At 39.5% G+C, this 25,609-nt stretch overlaps 1 protein-coding gene and 1 long non-coding RNA gene across 3 annotated transcripts in view; both read right to left on the bottom strand.

Moving 5' to 3' along the window:
* LOC131813521 (uncharacterized) overlaps nucleotides 1-20,596 on the bottom strand; it is a 60,260-nt gene extending 39,664 nt beyond the window's left edge. For both annotated transcript variants that reach the window (XR_009346853.1, XR_009346852.1), the window contains exons 1-2: nucleotides 20,487-20,596; nucleotides 18,456-18,490 (exon numbers count right to left, since the gene is read on the bottom strand). This is a non-coding gene — a long non-coding RNA (uncharacterized LOC131813521). The remainder of the gene's footprint in view (nucleotides 1-18,455; nucleotides 18,491-20,486) is intronic.
* Nucleotides 1-25,609, bottom strand: part of FGF14 (fibroblast growth factor 14) — a 609,423-nt gene that overhangs the window by 580,518 nt on the left and 3,296 nt on the right. The gene's annotated exons all lie outside the window — the stretch shown is intronic.

The following is a 25,609-nucleotide window of genomic DNA, read 5'->3' as shown; positions in this document are numbered from 1 at the left end:
TATTGGCAGTCTGTGCAATCTAACCAAATTGCCAATACCTTGAAACAATTTCATAAAAACATAAGCTTGCTAGTGAATTATGCTGATTCCATGGTAGAAAGAACACTTCAGATATGAAAGAATATCAGTGAATAAACAGACATTTGCTAAACTCTAGTTAATAGACAACTAACCTTACACAAGCCAGAGTCTCAAAAGGCACAGCAAGGCATCAGATCTAGAATTCAAGGAAGACTTGGATGAAATGAGCGATAACATCCACCCAATCATTTCAGCCAACCCTACCCCAGTGGAACTGGAGATTCTTAAAGTGATAGGAAAAGTCATCCACTCAGATAAAAAGTAATACTTCAGCTGTCATAATTACACCCCCCTATACACGAAATCCACATCCATATGGGATCTGAGTTAACCCTCACTATTGGATGCAGAATCGATTGAGGGGCAGGGGGTTAGCAGGAGCCGGAGGAAGTTGTGCTCTTCATCCTCTAATTCTAGCATGGTATACAAATCACAGCTGTGACCAAACCGGAGCCAACAGAGAGAGTGTGTGATTCAAATAATAAAATGTTTTAGCTGAAAGTGCAAGATGCTGGAGTGTACTAATGACTTGTAAGTCCAGTCTTTGACACAAATTATAATCCTATTATGATAATGATGGAGAAGACTAAGAAAGATTTTATCACTTAAAAAAAATCAAATTAAATCTATCATTAAACCTTTTAAGTGAAGTAAATTAAAGAGCTGATGTTCGGAAGATAAGACTGCGTATTAGGAAAATACATTCTGAAGTATAAAATTTAGTTTGTAATTTAGAGCTATGTCCTCGAAATTCTAGTAATGAAAAACAGTCATGTGAGGTTCTTTCCACATAAGATAACCACTTCTTAGTCTTAAGAACCAATCTTAACTCAGCAAATAAAATAGCCGCAAAAAGTCCTCTGTCTTCTTTATTTTTCAAAACTTCTCCTTAAAAAGATTAACAATAGATTAAAAACTACAACATAAAGGCAAAAATCATAACCAAAAGACCAGGACAACCTAACGTACCTTCTTTTTTAAAATGTATCTTCTCCCTTTATTATAAGTGCAAAACTAACTAAAATTAAAAAAAAAAAAAAATCTATTCATTCTGAAACTGTGGTATCTAGAGTCCATTTCTCACACTGATATTCTAGATTTTAAAGAATGAGTCAGAGGGTTCTCCTCTCAATAACAAATGCCTGACAGGCTTCTGTGTCTTAAACATTGGAGTGTCTAAGAACCCTGTTCTAAGATGTCTTCCCCTCACTGTTTCTCCTCCATGCCCTCCTTCATGCCTAAGCTTTCAGTTGTTGGCCACAAACCGATGGTGCCCACATGTCTTTATGCAGCCAGGCCTCTCTTTTGAGTTGCAGATACAATTGCTTAGTCCACAATGTTCTTAAACATGTATTTTCCTCACCCACAGCCTCTCCTGGAAAGAACTCCCACTATATAAAATTCTAAATAAATAACGTAACTAAACATCAAAGGAACAAAAAAATAACTTTAAAAGAAACTTCACTGTTCTTGGTATTATATTAAATATTCAATAGAAAATCAGTTATTGTAATTAGTTGATCAACATTTTGAATCAGGCCATTTATCTTTACTTGCTAGTTTCTCAACTATATTTTCTTGGTACATTGAAATTTTGTGTTTTCCCATATGAAACACAAGAAAAAGAAAATTCGTTGTGGCTCCTGAGTGGTAAGTAGTCGTCATGAGTCTGGCGGTGCCAGGAGTTAGAAATAGCTCTAGTCATCTGACTTCCGGAGCAGAGTGTGTGTGCTCACTGGTCCAAGCTCTCTCCCCCCCAGGACAGGATTCTCATTGATGAGGCCAGGCATTTCCTAAAGGAGGCAAATTTCCTTAAAAGAGGCAAATTCAAGCTAGGCTTTAGATCTCTAAGTTACATTTTTTTCTTAAAAAAAATAAATTTTTTCTGAAGAAAATAAGCAGAACCCAACATTGTTAGGTAGGAACAAAGGAAAGGGCTACAGGTTTCATGAATAATGCGGAATTGACAAGATGAGCTATTTATAGTGTTCAGGTGTGAGGAGCATCACCAACAACAAAGCAAAGAGTTGAATACACAATAGAAGGGGAAATGTTGGGGGTGGGGGGATCCCCAGGAGTAAAATGAAAAGTTCAAAGCTACAGATGAAGATTTTTATGGCCAAAAAGTAAAAAAAAAAAAAAAAAAAAGACCAGGCAGCAAATCTCTGAGACAGCAAAATAGTGGTACAAAAAGACTGCTTTAAAATGTGCGTCATTCATTTACTAGAGTAAACAGCATCAGAGAATGAGAACAACCCACAAAATTTACCTCAAAGTTTTTGAGGTAATTACTGTTGGATATAAGCAATTAAGGAAGATAATAATAAAAGTGAAGTAAAATATACAGATTAGAAAAGTTTATAAAATATTTTTAAATATTTATTTTGGCATAGATGATTCAAACTCAACTCCACCTTATATAGAGGGAAAAGCACATACTGTAAAATTCTAGCACAGATATTTGACAACATTATTTAGCTCAAGAACAATATAAGGACTTCAAAACTCTCTGTCTGCAGTCAGTCCCAGTCTGGGCAAAACACAAAATGTTCCAGGTTCTTTTCAGTCCCGAAGGCTTGCGAGCAAAGAGCTGGGTAGACCCCAGGAGTACAAAGGAGGCCCAGTGAGAGCATAGCTTGGGGCCTTCAATCTGTCTTCCTTCAACCTTTACTTCCATATAGCATTATGAACCATATAGCATTAGCTACAGATAAAAGCTTGATAGTATTACATTAATTTAAAAATTATCATTATTTTAGCAGGGTTACCCACAGGAAAATGTAGGAAAGAAACTAGCATTGTTTCTAACAAGCAAGTGAGGAGCAAGGAACTAACAAGCAAATGTCTATGTGCTGGGGATTGCGTTGGGTACGTTACTTATTTATTCTCTTTTAGTCATTACCAGAATATAAAGGAGGCGTTCTCCCTCTACTACCAAAAATAAAACAAGCCTAAGAAAACAACTCCCAGCTCCCAAGAAAACACAGCTAGGATCCCAAACTTTATCTAATTCCAAAATTCACACACTTATACTTTCTTTATTGGGGGGGCGGGAAGGCAACAAAAAAAATTTTTTTTTTTAAATACACAACTATCTAACAGTAACTGTCAAAGGAAGCCAATAACAACACAGAGGCACTGAGTGGCCTTTAGACAGTCATCAAAAGTAGCCCTCCACACCAGTAGGTCTAGGGACATCTTGGCTAACACAAGCCCAAAGAAGAGAGAATCATCTGGCTTGGACTTATATCAGAGATATAGTGAAAAGAAGGGCCATCTGTACCCCAATGTTCATAGCAGTGATGGCCATAATCGCCAAACTGTGAAAGGAGCCAAGATGCCCTTAAACAGATGAATGGATAAAGATATGGTCCATATATACAATGGAGTATTTGCCTCCATCAGAAAGGATGAATACCCAACTTTTGTATCAACATGGGCGGGACTGGAGGAGATTATGCTGAGTGAAGTAAGTCAAGCAGAGAAAGTCATATGGTTTCACTTACTTGTGGAGCATAAGAAATAACACGGAGGACATTGGGAGATGGAGAGAAGTGAGGTGGGGGAAAACGGAAGGGGAGACAGACCATGAGAGACCGTGGACTCTGAGAGACAAACTGAGGGTTTTGGAGGGGAAGGAGGTTGGGGTTTGGATGAGCCTGGTGGTGGGTATTAAGGAGGGCACATATTACATGGAGCACTGGGTATGATGCATAAACAATGAGTCTTGAAACACTGAAAAAAAAGTTAAATTTAAAAAAAAAAAAAAAGATCCTTCTATAATATGGAGGAAGACATAAAAGACTGAAAATTTTCCAGGCTTCCTACTAAAGAAAAATGCCTAGGCAAATAAAAATCCAGATTTTAAAATATTTCATTTTTTTAACATTATAATAACACCATCAAAAACCACTACAAAAGCCGTTATTTGTACTTAGAACTCCACTCCCAAGTTTAGGTTAGAGATATCTAAGTTAAAGGCACTAAGAAAAATATGACCATTGCTTTCAAGAAAACCAAACTTATTCTAACCTGCATTCATTCAGCGAACCTGCTACGTGTCAAGCAGTGTGTCTGACACTGGAGAAGCAGAAATAGCAAAGCGATCTCTCCCTTGTGTTCATCTGTATATGTATCTCCAGGCAATGTGAATATACGCACACACACACAAACACAAATACACATACATACACACTCACAAAGCACTTATTATATATATGTTTCTGGATGTTAAATGTGCATATAGATTAGACCAAAGAACGTCAGCATGCTAAGAACACACAGATGTTAACAATCTTATCCTGTTCTAAAGTTTGGGGACAAAAGTACATTAGTAAGAAAGGTGAAACAAAAGTCATGTCACATTATTTCACTCTTCTCTAACAATGTACTTGAAAATAAAACACTTTTTTTACATCATTAAACAAAAAAATTACCTTTGGAGGGAGAAAAACTATTATCTTCCTCAGAAAATAACACCAAGATTTTCCAAAACTCTCGCTGGAAAGCCAGCCAGACCTTGTATAGCCTCCATCGTGCCTCCTGAGACTCATCTCCCCTCTGGGTGTCTCACTAATGATGGCTTCAAGAGAGAGAATACTGGCACTGCTCTGAATTTAATAGTTTGGTTCAAGCAAAGGTAAATAGCCCTTCTCCTAATCCCCCAGTGCACAGCTAAGGCAAAGCTACAATACTTAAATATAAGATCATTAAATATTTGAATATAACACAAAGAAAATCAACATAGAATGCCATGGAACCAGATAATCTAGCATACCGTTTACCTGTTTTCAGTTTAGACTTCAATACATGAATGTCTCCATGCTAAGCTTCCAACCTGCCCCAAATGTCTAATTACATCTAATAACCTAATAACCCAACCTAAGAGATGCATTTGGGAAAGTATGACGTTTCTTTCCCTATGTAGTTTACTCTCACTTTCAAGGTTTAAGTTCATGTCTGAACTTTTCCTCAGGTGATGGGACCTGAGAATGTCTACCTGCTATGGGAGAGGCTCCACCTTTATATGACAGGGCTTGACTCTACTAGAAAATACGGTGAATTTTTTTAAACAAAGCACAGTAAGCTGTAGCAGCAGGGGTTGTAACGTTTCAACTTTAGATGACATTCATATCAAGGAATGTTTGGGTTTTGAATGAGATAGTAAGGTAGTGAACCAGAATAAATTTAAATGAAGGAAGTATAATTTATTATCTCACAGTGAATTCTCACCTTTATTACATTAACATCAAAGCTAACAAGAAAAATTAAATATAAATATAGTATCATATTGTCAGTATATCCATGAAATGCCCATGCTTTGAAAATTGATAAGGAGAGTCAAAGCAATATTTCAATCAAAGATAAATATATAAAAACTCTTCACCCTATATATTCCATATATCTATAGTCTGTGTTCTATTTTCACAGGGATATTAATTTCTTAAAAATGTTTGTAAGTTTCACAGACTATTATTTTTTAAGTGTTTATAAGCTAAACTACAGTAAAAGTATGCATATATTGTTATTAAAATTTTTTCATAGTATCTTAGAGTTTCATGTATTATACAACAAAGTTGTTTCTTTAAAATACCAAGACATTTTTAGATTGTTCTTTGGTAAAGTAAATGAAGAATGGTAAAAGGTCTTTTGGTTATATATTAACTTAAAATGAAATTTATAACTCTCATGATATTTTCAACAAATATTCCTTGGACAGTTGCATGTCCATAGGTGAAAAAATGAAGCTGGGCCCTTACCTTATACCATACATAAAAATTAACCCAAAAAGGATCAAAGACTCAAATGTAAGGGCTAAAACTCTCAGGAGAAGATTTAGGAGTAAATCTTCAGGAAATGGTTTCTTAGATATGACAGCAAATGCACAAAGGACAAAAAAAAAAATAGATAAATTGGACTTCATCAAAATTTAAAATTTTGCGCATCAAAGGGCACCATCAAGAAAGTGAAAAAACAATTCACGGAATAGAAGAAAATATTTGTAAATCACATACTTGATAAGAAACTTGTATCCAGAATATATAAAGAACTCTCACAAATCAAAAATAAAAAGACAAATAATCCAGTTAAAAATGAGCAAAGAATTTGAATAAACATTTCTCCAAAGAAGATACACAAAGAGCCAATAAGCACATGAAAAGAAGCTCAATGTCATTAGTCATTAGAGAAATGCAAATCAAAACCATAATGATATATTACTTCACACTCACTAGGATGACTATAATCAAAGCAGCAGACAATAACAAGTATTGGCAAGAATGTGGAGAAATTGAAACCCTCACGTGTTGCTGGAAGAAATATAAAATTGTGCAGCTGCTTTTAAAAACAATTTGGTTGTCTCTCAAAATATTAACACAGAATTATCATCTGACCAGCAATTCTACTGGTTGGTATATACCCAAGAAAACTAAAACTTATACATGGGTAAAAACTTATACACAAATGTTCATAGCAGCATTATATTTAGTAATAAAAAATGGAAATAACACAAATGTGTCTCACCTGAAGAATGAATAAACAAAATGTGGTATATTATACAATGGAATACTATTGGAAAATAAAACAGAATGAGGTACGGATATGTTCTACAACATAGATGAACCTTGAAAACATGATGCTAATTGAATGCACTCACATATTTTATGATGCCACTTATATGAAATATCCAGAAAAAGAAAACCCACAGAAACTAAAAGTATGTTCATCCTTGCCAGGGTATGAGGGGAGAGAGAGATAGGGAATGACTGCTATAGGTGAGGAGTTTCTTTTTAAGCTAATGAAAATGTTCTAACATTTAGACAGCGGTAATAGTTGCAGTTGCACAAGATCTGAATATACCTAAAAAATACTAAAATGTATTAGTAACTTCAAAAGGGTAAATTTTAAAGTATATGAACTATATATCAGTAAAGCTCTCATAAAAATGATATTTAAAATCCATAATCTGGATCTAAGAAATGCATTTACAATGATATTATGGTTGTACCACCAATTATTTTAGATTGCTCTTATTACAAAAAATATTCTTTAGTTTTCTTATAATTCATTAGACAAGTAGGCCTATTAATAGCCATGTAAACATATTTAAAAGAACAACAAAAAAAATGTACAAACACCCTCAAGGGCATTTCCAGTGGGGCATTTTCCTTGTGGGGCAAAAACCAATTTCTAGTCATGACCTATTCTACAGCTGTTACTATTGACATTGCACTTTTCGACTTAAAAATGCACCCAACCTATTGTGAAATGCTATCTAAGGACAGGCATGGACTCTGCATTCTGTCTGGAATACTCCAGCCCAAATCGATTCCTCATTCGGTCCAACATGCAAACTCCCATGACATAACTGGCAGCGGCGAAGGGAAAAAGGAAACCGGAAAGAAAAGAGGGAGGATGAAGCAGGTCATCCCTCCGCCGCGAGCAACGTTGCTTCTCTAGCTCCAGGACCCACCCAACCCCGCAGCCTTCCATCTTCAGCCAGCCTTCTTATCCCCCCTACTCCCCCTAGAAGAACGAAGATCCTGTCTTCATGAATCATCCACTGGGCCAAGCATACCATTCTTCGTGTAGAAGGAATTCAATAAGTGTTGGGTATTGAATCAACCAACTGAAATGGGAATTCACGCTTTCAAAATGTTTTTTAAAAATTATAATAGTTTGTTTTAAAGGAAACCAATCTTCAACATTAAAATCTAAAATATCAGTTCTTAAAAAAAATAAAATATAATATCAGTTCTTAATCATGGTGTCATAATCACTCACGTACCATGATGTCTGCTCAAGTAGTTTGTCAGTAACAATAAAGTACTAATATTTGTCAGTGATTGACTTTTTTATATAATTAGAATATATTCAAGGCTATTGTTCTAACAATGTCCTTATTATATTAATTCTAATATTATTTCTTAAGTAGAGAAAGGAGTAAATGACAACTAATGAGCAGAGATAATTATTCATAGAAGTGTATTAAACATGAGGATGTTATATATCATGAGTCAAACTTTCATTCTTTCCAGAAAGCCCTCCATGCCCTTTTCTTGGCTCCATAGCATCAGAGTCACAGATAGGCCTATACCATACAATATTAATCAAAAGAAATTAGTTAGATGTTATGCCCTACAGATATATACCGCAAGTCTATGTATTTTATTTTTTATTAAACCATAATTTCTAATCCAGTTAAGGGTCAGTCCCAAAGTGACCACAGGGAATTAACTTAAAGGGAACCCTAGAATGAAGGCTATTATCTCCTCCTTCCATATCAAATGAAGTAGCTAAAGGAAAAACAAAAAAACAAAATAAAAAATAATGCATGAGAGCATCTAAAATATTTGAGATTTTCCCAGTTTATTGCTTTAGATGGAAGGTTAATAAGGTGCTATGGAAGAGTCATAGCAGTCCTTAGGAGAGTTAAAAGTAAAAAAACTATTGGCAAATACAGTAGCCCCCACCACCACCTATCTGTGGAGGATATATCCCAAGACCTCCAGTGGATGCCTGAAACCCTAGATAGATGTTTTCCTTATATATACATATGCATGATCAAGTTTAATTTATAAATTAGGTACTGTGAGAGATTAACAACAATAATAGTAGAGCAATTAGAACGTACCGTAATAAAAGTTTGTGTGTATGTGGTGTCTCTCTCTCACACACACACACACACACACACACACACACAAAATATCTACTTGTGCTATATTCACCCTCCATCTTGTGATGATGTGAAACGATAAAATGCCTACGTGAGGAGGAACGATGAGGGGAAAAAGTGAGGGGAACGATGAGGGTGTTGGAACACAGTGTGAGGCTACTCTTGAACTCTTGAACTTCTGACCATTGGTCAGAAGAATCATCTGCTTCCGGTCCATGTTTGCAGGCGGGTAACTGAAAGCTTGGAGAGCAAAACCACGGACATGCAAGGACGGCTGAATGTCTCACCACAGACAGTGGAATCAAGGACACTGGACATCGGAAAACTTCGCACTGACCATACGAGTCCAACAGCCACAGAGTCAGTTAGAGTGGTTTTCATTTCCTCCCAATGAATTTTCAAATAGCCTGAAGTCCTACTGACCATATATTCTTTTCTTTCATGTCTTATTTTCTGCTTTCATCTAATACTGGCCCATATGCAGGGATCATGATAGAAAACAACACTGAAACCTATTTAAAAAATCCTACAGTGTTGATTAAATATACCATATATTTGGAGGCAGGAACTCTGACTTCTATGCTACCTACATGGCCTACTTCTCTGAAAGAAGTTTAAAGTGCTGGTTATAGTGTAGAGATCCTTAACTACCCAATACCAAGATGTCGGACTAGTTAACATTATTTATAAGTAGACGTGCTTAAAAATGTCCGATTCAGTCAATACACCTATGCTGCAGATTTCAGTATCTTATTTTAATTAAATTCATCTCAACAAAAAGCTACTTGAAAGTCACGAAATGAACTGGTAAAGTTATGAAATATTCTGTTTCTTAATTTCAAAACCATAAGCTTAAAAACACAAAATACATAATCTATTATTTTTGAATTGATCCTACTTCTTAGCTATTTTTTTCTCCCTTCAATTTACTGTTAATATGAGCCCTTCTCCAATGGCTCTCTTGGGTGAAAAAGTTTTAAAGTTCCCTGTACCCGTATGGTATTTATTAGCAATACCAGCTTCTACCATTTTCCCTAATTTTCTTATAATTCTGAAGAGGAGATTAGAAGATATCCTAATGAAATCTACAATAATATTAAAAAGCATTTCTACCAAGTATAAATTTAAAAGAACACAAGAAAGAAAGGGTTGAGGGTCTGCCTTACATTTAATCTGTTACAGTGAAAGGAAAGACATCGTTAGGCCAAAACGGTTACCAAGATTCAGAGATAATGCCTCTTCTGCTTTGGATCACACAAAGAAGAGAAGAAGGTTATGATTCAGAACGAGTTCAATGACTCTAACGTCCTTTCTCAAGACTCTCAGAAATCCATGTTATTGGGTACTGGAAAGACCAGACAAGAAAGTGTGCATATACCTATGCCAACCCATGTAACACAACGTGAATTCTGAAGCAACATCTTTATATGTACATTTTAATTTTTTATTCAAAACTATGCTGATACACCACCACTTAGGCCTTTTATTTAACTCTGCTGCAATATTCTGACCTTTCACATTGTACAACTGTTACCTTTATCCTAATTTGGAAAGAGTTTGATTAATTCAGTTATGCACTAACCCACAGAAATGACAGAATTCGGGTTAATGCTTCCAGTTTGCTCCTACCACAGTGCATCTACTACTGCTATCACCTAAAATAAACCCATTCCCCCTCTTGCATGAATTATGCTTGCAACTCTTACAAACTCTGACCTTGAATAAGGATCCTAGTTCTAAATCAAAGAAATTGAATCTGCTGCTTTTAAGACATTACCAGGTACATTTTTATAAAAGCTAAATTGCCATTAGTAATTTAATAGGCTTATTTTAATAAAAGTTATCTTCCTTAAAATATCAGTTTGTAAAAACATGCAAGAAATAGATATTGACCCCTAAAACACAATTCAAATTCTTTAACAGAAAGTAGAAAAACAAAACTTATTTCCAAAAGTTGTGCTTCTAACAAACTGTTCCTTAATGCATCTCCCCACTAATCCTGATCCACTAATGGTCACTGAGGGTTACTAAGACACATGTCCACCACTAGAGCCAGAACAGCACACTGTACCAGGACTCTTGCAGGAAAAAAATGTGATCCAAGTTGTTGAAATATCCAAATAACCTTGTATCCAAATAGCCCATGACATTTTAGTCCTTCCCAGTGTGGTGTTTCACTGGAAAATATCATCTCGCAGAGAAATAAACTACCTTATGAGTACATAAGTACCCCAAAGTTGCTCAGTACTATACCTTGAAAGTACTGAATGTCATTCTCACCATATTTAAGAAGCCAGTAAAGCTACCAGAACTAGAGAATTTAAACTGGGATCTGGCCTCAAATTATATAAGATAACACGTGATCTATGTTCGTCTATGTACCAGTGACATGTAACTTTCAACAGCATATTCGCTACACTTCCTGTCTCACATTCTCAGCAAATCATTGATTTCAAGGAGTCACCTTGAGCCTGCCCGATGACATCGCTTTCTCCCATTTACACCTTTTATTTCAGCATTACAAAGTTCAGAGGACGCAGTGGCCTTCCTGTTGCAGAGTGTCTTGGTGTGTTTTTGGTTTATCTCTTCCCAAGCACTGAGAGAGATTTCGCCAGCCCATATTCAGCCATACTCAGGACCACCCCTTGATCGGAGCTCCTGTTTCCCATCTCCAATTAAGAAAGGATATTTCACTTGCCTGCTTCTTACTATGAAAGCCTCCGCCTTGTGCTACCCTCCCACAACCAGCTCCACCAGTAATACTTTCCAACTGTACCAGAGCAATTCCCAAGCATGTCACTCCCTGCTGTGGAAACGCTCTCTAGTTCACTGATTTTTACTACATCCAGCCTAACTCCTCTGCCAGATTTTTGGGCTCCAAATTATGATTCCTCTAATCCTTTAAAATATGATTTCATTAATGTTCCCACAAATCCCCAGACATGTACCTTTCCTTCAGTCTTTGACTTTCCACTCACAGTTCTCCCCCTGCCAAGAATATACTTCTCTTTCCTGCCAACTGAAACATGCATTCGAGAGTCAACTCAGGTCACATTTCTCTAAAAGATTTCTCTTCCCTTCCCTGACATTCCACATGGATGTCCTACAGCACTCCAGCTAGCCTTCAACAGAACAGGACTCTCTCATTTCTGGTATTCTCCATACACTTAACTAAGTACTTGTGGGCCAAAGACCAAATCCTCACAGGATATTTTAAAACTCTCCTATAACTAACATAGATCATATCACATATTATTTAATAAATACCGATAAGATTATTGTAGGATTATATATCATCTATCATCTCAAAACCTCAGGGTTACTTTCGAATTTAGAAATAACAGATATTTTCTATAGACTAACTGCATCTTTGGAACAACAAAAAACAGCAGTCCCAAGAAAGACTGAAAGGGGAGAAAGTGTTGCTTTTCAGAAACAGATTAAAAGGACAACACATCCATGGGATTTCTGCATGTCTTGAAACAGCTTTTATCTCAGACTCTGCAAGGATATTGCTACTGTGGAATCCAGGGATAATGTTTCCTTCCAGGTTAGAAGACAGATTTGTTTCCTGACCAGAAAATAAAGATGATGCCTCCCTGCAGAGCAAAGGTTGGGCAGCTTTGCTAGCCACTCCTTAAAAAACAGAAAATTGCCTAACCCCGGAGTTCCTCAGCCATAACACAAACCCCAAGTGCAAGCTCTGCCTGGGTCACTCAGCATTATCCCTGGGGGGATTTGGGGACAAGGGGAATCGATGAGCACATGAAGCTCATGCTGCCTGCTGTGCCCCGAGTAATAAAATCCTTTATCTCTGACCCAGGAGTCTCCTGTCTTCAGCCAGCATCTATGTAACTGGGGCAGGCTAATGTGGTAGTCTGAAAATTGGGTCAACTTGCAAACACTTTGTAGTTGTGGACAACTTCTGCCTGTCAACCAAAAGTAAGTCTGTTCAATTAGGAGTTTCTAGTTTACAAAAAAGATAAACAAAAGCTACCACATCACATTCTGCATATCTAGCATTCAGTGATATGGCTGAATCTTGAAAACCAAATGCTGAGTGAAAGAAGCAAACTCAAAAGCATGAGGACACCATGATTTAATGACATGAGGCTTTACCGCATGCTAAGGTTAAGCGAAAAACATCAGAATGGTGGCTGCTTCTTAGAAGACTCCCGGATGGAAATGGAATATAAAAGAGAAGGAGATTTCTGGGGTGATGGAATGTTCTATGTTTTGACTGGGGTGCTGGTGATAAGGATACAATAGTCAAAAGACAGCAAACACTACGGTAAGAACTGTGTGTTTTAATGTATATCAATTATGCTCAAGACAAAAATTACAAGTTCTAAATGTCTAAATACTGAATATATTGTAGTCTCTTTTAGTTTCAGGATATAATGATTCACAGACACACTAAGACATACTGGCCAGCTTCACACACATTCTTTGAACATCATCTTTCAAGAGGCAGCAACAACAACAGAGTGCATAAGAGTATTGCACTCTGAAGTAATACTGCTCAGGTTTGTGCCTGGATCTCAGCTCTTAGCTAGATATTGTCAGGCAACCTCCTTAACCTCTTCACGCCCGGCTTTTATCCTTTTAAATACAAGTAGAGTCGACCCTTGAACAATACCCAGCTTAGGGGCGCTGACCCCCTGTGCAGTCAAAAATCCATGTAAAACTTTTGACTCCCCCAAAACTTAACTATTGACTGGATGTCTTACCAAAAACCTAAACAGTTGACTAACACATATTTTGTATGCTATATGTATTATATATTATATTCTTATAATAATATCTCACTTTTTCTTAATTTTTCAGTCCTTCTAGGCTACATAGTTTTTTTTTCAATTGCCAGAAATCTCAAAAAAATTTTCCAATAGATTTATTGAAAAAAGTCCACATACAAGTGGACCCACACAGTTCAAACCCATGTTGTTCAAGGGTGAACTGATAAAAAAAAGTTCCTACCTGTGGTTATGAGAACTAAGGAGGTATTATAGGTGAATTGCTTTGAAAATAGAAAGTATTCTCTAAAGATCAATTGTAATTATTATTTATTTAGGGATAGTGATAACATAAAATTCAAAGTAATTCAGGATATTTCTGTTAAAGTAGGAGACCAATATGCTTTTAAAAATCTAGTAACTTTAGGGATGCCTGGGTGGCTCAGTCAGTTAAGCGTCTGCCTTTGCCTCAGGTCATGATCCCAGGGTCCTGGGATCGAGCCCCACGTTGAGCTCTCTGCTCAGCAGGGAGTCTGCTTCTCCCTCTCCCTCTGCTCTTCTACCTGCTTGTGCTCACTCTCATTCTCTCTCTCTCTTAAAAAAAAAAAAAAAAAATCTAGTAACTTTAAAGAACACTTTTTAGTGGGAATATGAGTTTGAATATTTATTATAATAATACCACCCAAAAGTCAAATCTAATAAGGCAATAGATCCATATCATAGTTTTTTATTTTTTTTAAAGATTTTATTTATTTATTTGACAGACAGAGATCTCAAGTAGGCAGAGAGGCAGGCAGAGAGAGAGGGAGAAGGAACCAGGCTCCCTGCTGAGCAGAGAGCCCGATGCCCGGGGCTCCATCCCAGGACCCTGGGACCATGACCTGAGCTGAAGGCAGAGGCTTTAACCCACTAAGCCACCCAGGCTTCCCCATATCAGAGTTTTTTAAATGTTACTGAAAGCACAGAAAGAAAAACTTAAGTCAAACAAATGCCACTTTTGGTGAATATCTCAAGTCCAGATAAACATGTCTCATTTACTTTCTGACAACTGTATTGTTAGCCTTTTTTGCCCTTTTTTCCCTAATGTCATACATGTGAAAGTTGAAGGTCCAATTGAATGTTAATCCTGACCTTGCCTAAAGAGTAAATCGAGGACAAAATTTTTGAAAGACAAGCCTCAAGGAAATATGTGAAAGGACAAAATCTGGGGTATGCTAGCACAAATAAGGGAGACTGGGACACGGGGTGAATTCTCAGCAATGGAAAAGCACTTTGGTAAAGGACAAAGCGAAGAACAGAGATCGAACTCCATGGCTCTGAAGAGCAAGCCCCACTCTATCTTCAGCATATAAACCACTGGTTAATGCCCCATAAAAAGGTGTGTCTGCCAGAGAATCACCTCAGAATTTTGCTCTTTAAGATTATTCCCAAGATGGCAAAAGGAAATACAATTAGAAAAGAGAAAATAAACAATAAGCGATAATGATGCAAAATTTCTATCCTTTTAAAATTCCTTTTTTTTTCTTTTTTTTTTTTTTTTATACTGCATCATTAAACTAGTTCTAACACTTACTATCCACTCCATTGAAAGTATCTCCAGGATTTCATATCCACTCTTATATGTATGACATATGAGAAATTTTGTGTCACTGAGCTGGCACATGAGAGGAAATTTTCAATGGAAAAAGGAAGGTAATGAAGTCACTGAAAAATACAAATTCCTAGGAAACAAGTCAAGTCACTGGATAATAGAGGAGGAAGGGGCCTATTGGGTGAGAGTTTCCAATGTGCCCCACCAGGACAACGTCCAAGCAGGGTGGTGATGACTGAGTAGTTAGTTAGAGTATGGACTTAGGCCTCCAGGCAAACGGATCCTTTCTTTGGCGAAAAATTACAATACCTGGGGTACAACAGTAACACAACGAAAGATGAGTTTCAGCCTTTGAAATACTTGGCTATAAAAAAACAACAACGACAAACTGTTTTAATCTCTAAGTCTTTTTTTTCACATTTCTTCCTTTTTAAGTACAGCAGTAGTGCACCCTGCGCTCCACACAGGAAGTGGAGAGAAAAGAGACAGCAATCCCTCCCAAACGAGGCTTTCTCTAAGAGGCAGCATTACAGAAAAGGTTACCACGCACTTCAGCGATTCACTGTAATTGTGCAGACAACAAAACGTTATGGGCGGGGGAGGGGGGAGCATTTTAATTACAACTACATTCAGTTCTATCTAAAAAGCAGGTGCGCACACTTACATATGTAAATTCAGTAACGTTCACACTTCCTTTTCTTGCCAGACTTGAATAGTTAATTGGAAAACTTGGCTTTTAATTGCACTCGTGGACTCCTCAACTGAACAAAGTATTGTGTACAAAAACATGTACTTTTGACAAAGACCTATATATATAATCATAAAAAAAAAAAACCTTTTGACTTTTCTTCCTTGTAAAGCATTTTTTCTGTCCCTGAGGACTTCCAGGTGTGAAGTGAAGAAAATGAACTCTTTATCCTAGAGCAACTCTCCTAGAACTGCCTACTTAAGTTTTGATCTAAAAAGAGAAATTCGTCAGTTTTCTACTTGCTATTTATCACTACCACAGCTCTTTGATATGAACAGTCTGAAGAGAGCCAAGTTTTTACCCCATGGTAGTGGAGTTTTTACCCCATGGAGATGGAGACGTGTTATTGGCCAATGGGCAGCAGAGCAGGATCCACGAGAGTTGTCCAAATCAAAAACCTGTGGTCAAAACATTCTAGACTCTCCCCTCCCCTTCTTCCCAAATTCAAATTGGCCACTGAGATAGAAGGACTGCACTTCCTCTCCAGCTCCTGTCTGGACCTACCACTTCTCCTTCAGTTGCTGCCTTTGTGGACTTTCTACCTTCAGTCTTGCCCCACTCAAAGCTATTTGCACCCCCCTGTCCACCATGGCACTTGTCTCAAAAGTAAATCTGACCATGCCACAAAGCACACGATGTGTTCTTGACTACTGACACAGTTAATTTGGATATCGGGATCCACAGAATGGAGACAGGCCCAGTGACCTTGCCCAGTCAAGGAAATCTAACATACACAAATCACAGCCCTCCAACTAGGCTTTAGCTAGCTTACCTTATGTTAGAAAATGGGCTTTGCAGTCTTTATGAGGGAATCCCTAACCTCCCAGCCAATCGTGCCTGTTTTTGTGTTGCCTCTTCTAATGCTTTTTAAAACTCACACTTGCCCAAAATTCCTTGAGAAGGATGTTCCAACTACTTGCCAGCCCTGTACTGCCCTAATCAAGGACTGTTTTCCCTTGAAGAAAGGACATCAAACTGATTAGTAAATTGTTTTAGTTTTGCAAATTGCCAGTTTGGGCAATGAGATGGGACCTGAAGACAGCTGCTAAAGATTCCAGGGACAGCTTCTAGAAGCAGGTGGAAGGTACCCAAAGAGCCATTTTACTTGCTACCTCTCTGGCTGCTCTGGGAAGCTTCTCTCTGATCAAGTTCTACTTATTTTGCATTCTGAGCTCCTCAAGTTTGTTTATCTTAGCCCTTCCAGATGGAAAACTGGGGTGTGAGGGACTTCAGGTTTTTCACAGTGAGATTTGTGGCCAAACTCACGTACAAGGTAAGCTCCTCTGGGGGTGTTCTTACAGTCTCAGGAACTGTGCGGGCAGCCAACAATAATAAGTCTGCTTGAATTAGGATGGGTTATTTAAAGGGAAAATAATGGTTATCCCTCAATCTAAAGAAAGCAAGATGGCAGCCAGTGGGGGGACAGGATTCACAAAGCTTCAAAGTAAGTCCACAGCACAAACTGCGAGGAAACTTGGGGAAATTAACTAAGCCAAGAAATTCAGACTTTTCCAACCAATGGCACATCAAAATCTAAGTGCAAGTTGGGTTATTAAAAGCCATTAGGAAATTCACTGCTATAAAGACATTTTCTTATGAAAGGAATAATAGATCTATTATATTGCTAATGGGGATCGCATAAGCCTAAGTCACAGAACTGGTGGGCATAGGTCACCTAAAAGCTCTTAAAGTGTTTGGCACCTAACTGGAAGGCACCTGTGCTAGGTAAGTTGATCAGAGAATGAGTTAGATCGACGCTAAGCCACCTGCCAACCCCAAGAAAACTTCTGTGTAACAAGGCACACTGTAAAACACCACAAAATCCCCACCCAATGGCACATCCCTCTTAGGTATAAATTTGGCTCTGAGAGACCCAACGCTTCACTGAAGAAATGGGATCCTCAAGTTCCAAAGAATTAAGTGTGACATATTTCAGCACAAACATTTATGACTAAGGACTATAGTCCCCAAAGCAAGACAACCTAGATTTAAAATGGCCTTTATGGGGAACATTCCAATTAGACAAAATCATTCATTTAAAAAGTGAACCTGAAAGTAAGTATTCCCAAATCAAACAGAATGGGTTACCTATTTTAACTGGCATGCAGAAGCCTTTGAAAGACCTCAAAAGTCCAAAAAACCTTTATGGAAAGATTTACTGCAAAAGACTAATGAAAAATTAAGGACACAAGAAGTACCGGAAACAAAGACTACGAGAATGAAATGACTTCTACTATTCCCTTCTTTAATCTTCCTTGACCTCAGTACTCACTAATCCTCTGTCTGCACTGACTTTCCACTCTAACAGACTACATGACCATAAATAAAAGTTTGCCGATGTCCAGACTATAATGGCCTATCAGAGATCCCTGTATCTGCCACCAAAACAGTGCCCCCACATGGGCCCCTTTCAGGGTTGACAGGACGCCAAGGGATTCTCCAGTAAACCACTATCAGTATTCCCTTAAACAACCAAGGGGAAACTAAAATAAAATTAATTTAAAAGCTTTGTCAAATTCTGGTAGATTCCTCAGCTTCACTCTCTACTTCAAAATCCACTCACTCTGGAGTCCTGGAGAAGGGATTGGGAAAAACTAACAAAAGCCAGTAAAGGGTGAAAATTCTTACCAGAATCAGCTCTCCTGGATCTCTGTCTGTAATGCCTGGTCAAGAGAGGAAGGTAAAATCTCATGTTATCCCTTCCTTTTCAAGAAGCATTGGATATTGATGCTTTATCTCCCAAGGGCAGCTATTGTCTTCTTATTTGTCTCATTTTATGTCCACTTGGCTTGGGAGCCAACAGGTCGGGGACCCTCAAAATATAGCCAGACAGAAGTGGAGTTTGCACTTCATTGGTGGCTAATGTCCTAGAGACTGTTGCCAGCTCTCAAGAGGATTGTGTAAGTCTTAATTTTGGCTATCTTTGGGAGCTGCTCTAGATCTTGGGAGAGCAGTATCTTTTGCACCTTCTTTGGGGATGCCTCTTGCATCTAAAAGATTGCTCAATACCACCAGGAATATTTACCGTTTGTCCTGGCTAAAACCTGACAAGATATTCAAAAGGACTTTTTTAAGTAGCTCTATGGTTAAAAGTTTGCTGCTATTGGAAGCTGACAATCAGAACCTCCTGAAAACTTATTTTTTAGTTCTTCTCCCTTAAGCTAAATGAAACTATGTACCCAGATGGAAAGAAAACTATTTCAAAGACACATAGCTCTAAATCTAGAACACAGGAATCTTTTGGTTTCCATCTTAGGTAAAGATCTTCTCCCTGACCTAAAGAAGCAAATAGAAGATAACGTAGTTGGATGGGTGGTCAGCCCTTTAAAGTTGCAGCCCCACTTTAAATTGTAAACCCAACTTTAAATTGCAAAACTCAACCAAAAAATGCAACCCAATTCTTTGTGGAATTAAGAACGGTCTTTGTCTTATAAATTATAAATTGTAAAGTCTTCACAAGAACAGAAATGCAGCCCTGGAAGCAATTTAAAACCCATACATCATTTTTATCAATCCCCAAACTTCCCCTGCTACTCGTTAAAAGCTTGTAGGTATTGTAAAATCTTGGATTTAAGAAACAAATCCTCCTCATGGGCAAAGCTTGCATTCTTTCCTTGTGCCTCTGAGATGTAAATGTTCTACCCAGCTTCTCTAGGAACTGAAGGACCCTCTTCTTCGAAAAGCAAACTTCAGGGAGGTAATTCTCATCAGAAGGAAGAAAAGAAAGAAAAGTGGGGGAAGCTATTTGGAAATTAGGCCAATGAAAAATCTTTACAAAGTGAAAAGCCATCTGAACAGGTTACCCTAATTTATTCCATCAATCTGGATCCAGCTGTTCTTTTATAAACTAGTGAGTTTTGCATTACAGTATCCTCAAAATAGTTTTTTTTTCCAATTTCTAAATTTACAGTGACGTTTTAAGATTCAAAACGCCTGCAAGTCTCCTCAGTAACCTAAAGGGGACAGAAGCCGATATAGAGAGGCTCCTCCCGCCAACATGCGTGGAGGGTGTAGGAAAGGCATCGGAGAGTATAATGGTTAGGACAGACGGCTAGGACAGAATGCCGTCTGTTTCTGCACCAACCACACAACTCTGCACAACGCCCGAAGAGCTCTTGGTAGTGTCACCAGTAAAACACGATGCGTTTCTTCTTCCCAGGTCCAAAGATGGTGTGTGTCTACAGTTCAAAGCCAGCTCTCCGACCAGGCTTCCTCTCCTCCACCCTGAAGAGTGGCCACGCCTCCAAGAGGGGCAGGTCAGGCAGGATCCCCTGCAGCGGGCCCTCCGGCTCTCAGAGTCTCGGATTCTAGAATACCACTTAAGTCTACGCAGCCTGGTCCACGACAGACACCCGCAGGAGGCAAGAGCTCCCTTAAAGCCCGGACCGGGCGGAGGGTTACAGAAGCTGGAACAAGAGGGCTGAGGCTGACCTGAGACTGTTCTAATAATGCGGCTGAGGAAACTGAGGCCCAGAGAACTGCAGGAGCAGCCCCGGCTCTTCCGGTAGCTAGTGGGGAAGCGGAGAGCCCCACGGGGCTCACCTTCTGCCAGTCCTGTGCTGGGGCGCGATGCCCCGCGGGTCAGCTCTTTCTTCCAGCCCAGTCCCTGCGCCTCTGCGCCCAGCGGCGCGTGGAGGGGCGGCGGGGGGCGGCGCCCACCTGTGGGCCAGGACCGACCTGGTTCCGCTCCCCTCCAGCGCGTGCTCGGGGGCGCCCCTGCGTGGACGGCGGCCGGGTGGCCCACAAACGCGCCCGCTCAGGACCCGGGCCCCGCCCAGCGCGGGCTTCGGGCCGTCCCGGTTTCCATAGCAACGGATACGCCGACCGCCGGTCCCCAGAGACGGCCCGGGGTCAGAGGTCATCTCTGTGACAACGGAAGCTTCCCGCGCTATGGCGGCTCGGACGGGCCGCTTCCGCCGCATTGCGATGCGGAGCACCCGGCGCTCCGAGGCGAGGAGCGCGTGGTGGCGGGTCCCAGAGGCGCGGTTCGCGCGTCGCCCGCGGAGGAAGACGGTGCTTGGCCTCCGCGCCGCCTGTCTGCGGACTCGATCCGGCCGACTCCGAAGCGACTTCGCCGGGACACCCCGAGAGGCTCGACTCCTGGAAGCTGCCCCGAGCCGCAGAGGGGTCGGCTCGCGGTCCGCAGACGACTGGGGCTCGCGGCTCTGGAACGCGGGGGCCGCGCCTGCATTCGTGCCTGGTGCCAGCCCTTGTCCCTCTCCGCGCCCCCGGCCCGAGGCCCCGGCGCCCCAGCGCCCCAGCGCCCTCCACCTTTGACAGCGGCTCCAGAAGGGAGAAGCGAAATAGATGTGGTGGTGGCATGGTGGTGGCATGTCCAAGGAGCTGCCGAGTTGGGAGAGGACGGCTTTCAGACTGAAAAGAATAAAATGCTAAGGGAGGGGGTGCCTCCTTTCAAAGCCGCTGAACTAGAGGCCGCTTGGGTGCTGCCCCCTCGAGAGCAGAAATAAGCCCCAAAGGAGAGTCCCAGCTACCATCTTCAGATAAGGAAGCTCAGTAAAGAAAAGAGGGACAATCCAGTCGACGGTGGTGCAATGTCTTCCTTCACAGGAGAAGCAAGTTTAAGATGAGTAAAGACAAGGAAGGGGGCTCTTGCAGAGGGAACCTACGATGCGTTCGCTATTCAAGACGAGAGTGCCAGAAGGGGTGCCTGCGATTGGTCTTTGACTTTGTATTTTTGAGTGAGACCTCAAGTTTGGAGATTTCGAAAGAGGCTATTATAAAATGTGGGCCTAGGGAACGTCAGCAAACAGGCTTGCTTCATCATGGCTGGAAGAACTAGGAGTCCACCAACAACTTTCCCTCTCTGTTTTATCATAAAGAAACCAAATTCTTGGTTGGCATTGTTGGAAAGCTGTAAGCATTAAGTGAGCTTAAGCAACTGTAATTTATACTTCCAGTTACATTCCCACAGTTAACTTTCACAAAGAATCCTACTTTCCCTATTAATTCACTTAATAAAAGTGGCCTGAAAACTTGCTATGTATCGTAACTTGAGTTTTTGTCAGGGAACAATGATAAAGGCCATAGTGCCCAACAATTGCTGGGTGACTTTGTTAGATAGCTCTAATAGCTTAGATAAAAGCTTCGGTTTCCCTGTAAAACCTGTCTGCATCATGCCTCCCTTTTGCCTTGCAAGACCTTAAGAATTCCTTCTTTCAACTTCCCTTTTGTCATCCTACCTTTTACATTCTGACCAAGCTGAAAGTTAGCTTGTAGCAACTAGAGAAATACACAGCGAAAACATCAGCGACAATGCTCAGCCCTTAAAAAGCAGGAGAGCAAAAACAGTGCATCTCTAGAGGCATATGGAGGAACCGAGACGTCTCCCTCGGAAAATTCCCTGTTCTTCAGTGCTCAGGTTCAGCTCTGACAACTCAACCTGGTCTGTGACAAACAAACTGAATCCTTAAAAAGCAGAGACTGCGGCACTGCGAAGGTAAAAGTGTCAGTAGTATTTCCCTGACCTACAGTCTCTTCTGGAGGTGACCCTAAGGTGAAGCTCAAAGGTTTTATTAAGAATATAGACGTTATAGGATGCCTGGGGGCTCAATCGGTTAAGCATCTGCCTTCTGCTCAGGTCATGATCCCAGGGCCTTGGGATCCAGTCCCCCATTGGGCTCCCTACTCAGCAGGGAAGCTGCTTTTCTCTCTCTCTCTCTCTCTCTCTCTCTCTGCCTGCTGCTCCCCCTGCTTGTGTGTTCTCTGTCAAAGAAATAAATAAAAGTCTTAAAAACAAAAAAAAAAAGAATATAGACACTACAATGCACTGTCTGGTTTAAAACTTTATAATAGAGGGGAGGAAATCTTAATAGAGGAGCTTCATATGTACTGTTAAATTCCAACCATCTCGCCTTAAGGAATAAGAAACTATTTTGAATAAATGCTTCCATTTTGAGACATCTACATGGTATTTATAGGAGGCTTATGACTCAATTGAGTGAGTTATGATGCCAAAATGTACCAGGGAGTGAAAACTTTGATTGTTGTTCTTGTTGCCATATGTATAAAAACACCACAAAAGTCCCCAATGTTTGTGTTGCTAAAACATGGAAAACTGGGTTTGAACATTTTTAAAAAAATGGTTTCATGTGGGAAATGTTAAATATAGTATAGAATTACCTTTAGCGCCTTCTGAAAGCAATGCATTATTTGAACAAATATTCTCAGTTTTAGATGCTGTCTAATATGAGAATGGGCTGGATATGGGTACAGTCAAAGTCATCCTCATTGTTAAAACCAAGTTGAAATTATCATGCATTGGATTTCACACTTGTTAACTTGGATATAATTTCAAAAAAAGAAAAATCCACTCTCCCAACAGGTCAATACTGGGAAACCTATGTAAAATGCCCTCTTTTGGTACATGAAGTGCCATTCATTTTGCTACTTCAGTAACTAAAGCCTCCTGGATGGAGTCCAAGGCCAGCTCTGATTACATGGAATCCCACTCCAAAGGCAACATGTCAGAAGGAGGAGAACCTCACACCGGTTAGGTGTTCCAGCCATGGAGTCGGAATCTGATGTCTCCATTGGATACAAGCTCAGCGTTTAGAAATGCAGAAGTTCTGGCCCTTGTGTGGCTCACCCGGCTCTACAGGAACCCAGGATGAGTTGGCAGGCCGAGAAAGGGAAGGAGTAAAAAAATGCTTCCTTCCTTTTTTCTTCCATCTCTCCCTATTTTCCCACTTCTAAAATGTCATGACAGCCCTACATGTAAAGCAAGGGGGTTTAAAAGAATAACATATATTTAAATGAGGAACAGAGGCGTACCAGATGTTTGGGGCACCTAAAACAGCTTCAGGGAAAGGCAAAAGCAGAACTGAAAGACACCAAAAAAAGTAGGAAATAGAAAGTGACATTGAGTTCTACCAAGCCTTGCTTGTTTCATCTCCAAGTTATATGGTAGAAAGAAAGACTGAGTTCATAAAAGGAGACCCTCTGGGCCATGAGTTGGTGGGATTTTTTAAATGTGCTCTGTTGAGCTAGGTTTAGGACTTCTGCTTCTGCTTTGAACCCTCCATGCCACTCTTACTGCTCAATAAAATTATCTTTGATTATAACTTATCTTAAATTCTGTGCTTTCAAAACCCTATCAGCCAAGAAAATTTGGGGGTCTCGTGAGTGTGGTTCAATGGTTCCATATATTCGAGGCTCTGTGGCTTCCTCTGCTTGTTGTAGATGATGTGTCTGAGGAGATATCCATGACATGATCTTAGTGTTTCCCTTTATCGTGGAATTTTTTTTTTTTTTTTCCAACCACATTTCTTAGCAGCTGTCACTCAAAGTCTAGTGACCTATATTAGTACCAAACTGGCCTGGGATACACATCGGTGAGTCCAAACTATCATTGCTGGTTTAAAGAAACATACCAAGCCCTCCTCCAGGCTAAATAAGAGCCTTGGACTTAGCATTCCTACTTAATGATTTGCCTATAATACCATCACCTTGCATAATTCATAAGTGAAAGCTAAGGCAGGTAACTTTTATTATAAACATACAGCTACTGCTCTACCAGGAAAATAGGGGAAAGTAGGACATTTAAGCATGCATGTGTTCTCTGCTAAGAGTTGTATTGTGAAATACTGGACATTTCTATGAAGATGGTAGATTTATATGCAGGATTTCTCAGCGATTGCAATTTACTTTAAAAAGCATATACTGTGTGAGTTATTCTTCATGTTCTTTTCCAGTTAAATTTCACATAACTATAACTACAAAAAATTCTTAAAGCAATACCATTTATTGAGTGCTAGTAACTTTTGTGTAGATAAATAACTCTGTCCTTAATTCATGACTCTGTTATCTACTTATTTTCACACCAACATAACTATATAGCAGTACTCTCAAAGTCCTCTCAGGAACCTTGATCAAACTACTCATAGTTGTTGACAACTTACAAATTGGGAATAATCAGCAATTTATTCTATAACTCACAAAGATTGAGAAGAATTAGTAATCTAAGAAGTCTTCACACTAAATTCATGATCCTGCTACTGGCACTTGGAGCTATTCTGCCAAGCTTCTTAGTTTGAAACCAGTTAATTGTCCTCATTTTAGATTTAAGATAACATAATAGGTAGCAGTCAATCTGTTCTTTCTGGTTTTAACAGTTAAGAAGATTTTAGTCTTTGTTTTATTTTAATTACCCAATTAACTTCTTAGTTATACTGCTATCTTGGGATCAAAAACCCGCAAACAATTTTAGGCTTCATGTTAATCGCAGAAGGAGAATGGAATGTACCAACTACAATCCCAAAAGGGAATGGCTAAGCATGGATTTGAGTTCAAAAAGCAAAACTTTTAGAAGATGAGATATGACACATTAATGTCACATTTTTTAAATAATTCACAAAACGCTCCCATTTCCAGGTTAAAATTCTAACTTCTGGCAATCTAAGACTCTACCATCTCATTAGAATAGTTGGGGATGTTGTCAGACATACTTTGAATTAACCCATCAATTCACACCCAAGTACTTTAGCATTCATAAGCTGCAAAATAAATTACCCTAAAAATAATTTGTCATTTGACACCTTCCAAAATGCCTTGAAAGGGGGAAAAAAATCTACTTTATGCCAGAGAGATCAAAGTAGGTGGCGTGGGGGAGGTGTAATAAAAATATCTTGCCCGTGTACAGGGGGGAAATTAGTCTTTCCAGTAAAACTGCTTACAAATAGAAAGAAAGAGAGAGAGAGAGAGAGATAAAGGCCAGTAAGGAAACTTAGCCTTCTGAGCAGAATTCTTTCCCATTCTCCAGTACT

This window comes from Mustela lutreola, chromosome 13, assembly GCF_030435805.1.
Source record: "Mustela lutreola isolate mMusLut2 chromosome 13, mMusLut2.pri, whole genome shotgun sequence".
Classification (NCBI taxonomy): Eukaryota; Metazoa; Chordata; class Mammalia; order Carnivora; family Mustelidae; genus Mustela; species Mustela lutreola.
Note: the sequence above shows the minus strand (reverse complement) of the source record. Positions and strands in the feature narration are given on the sequence as shown.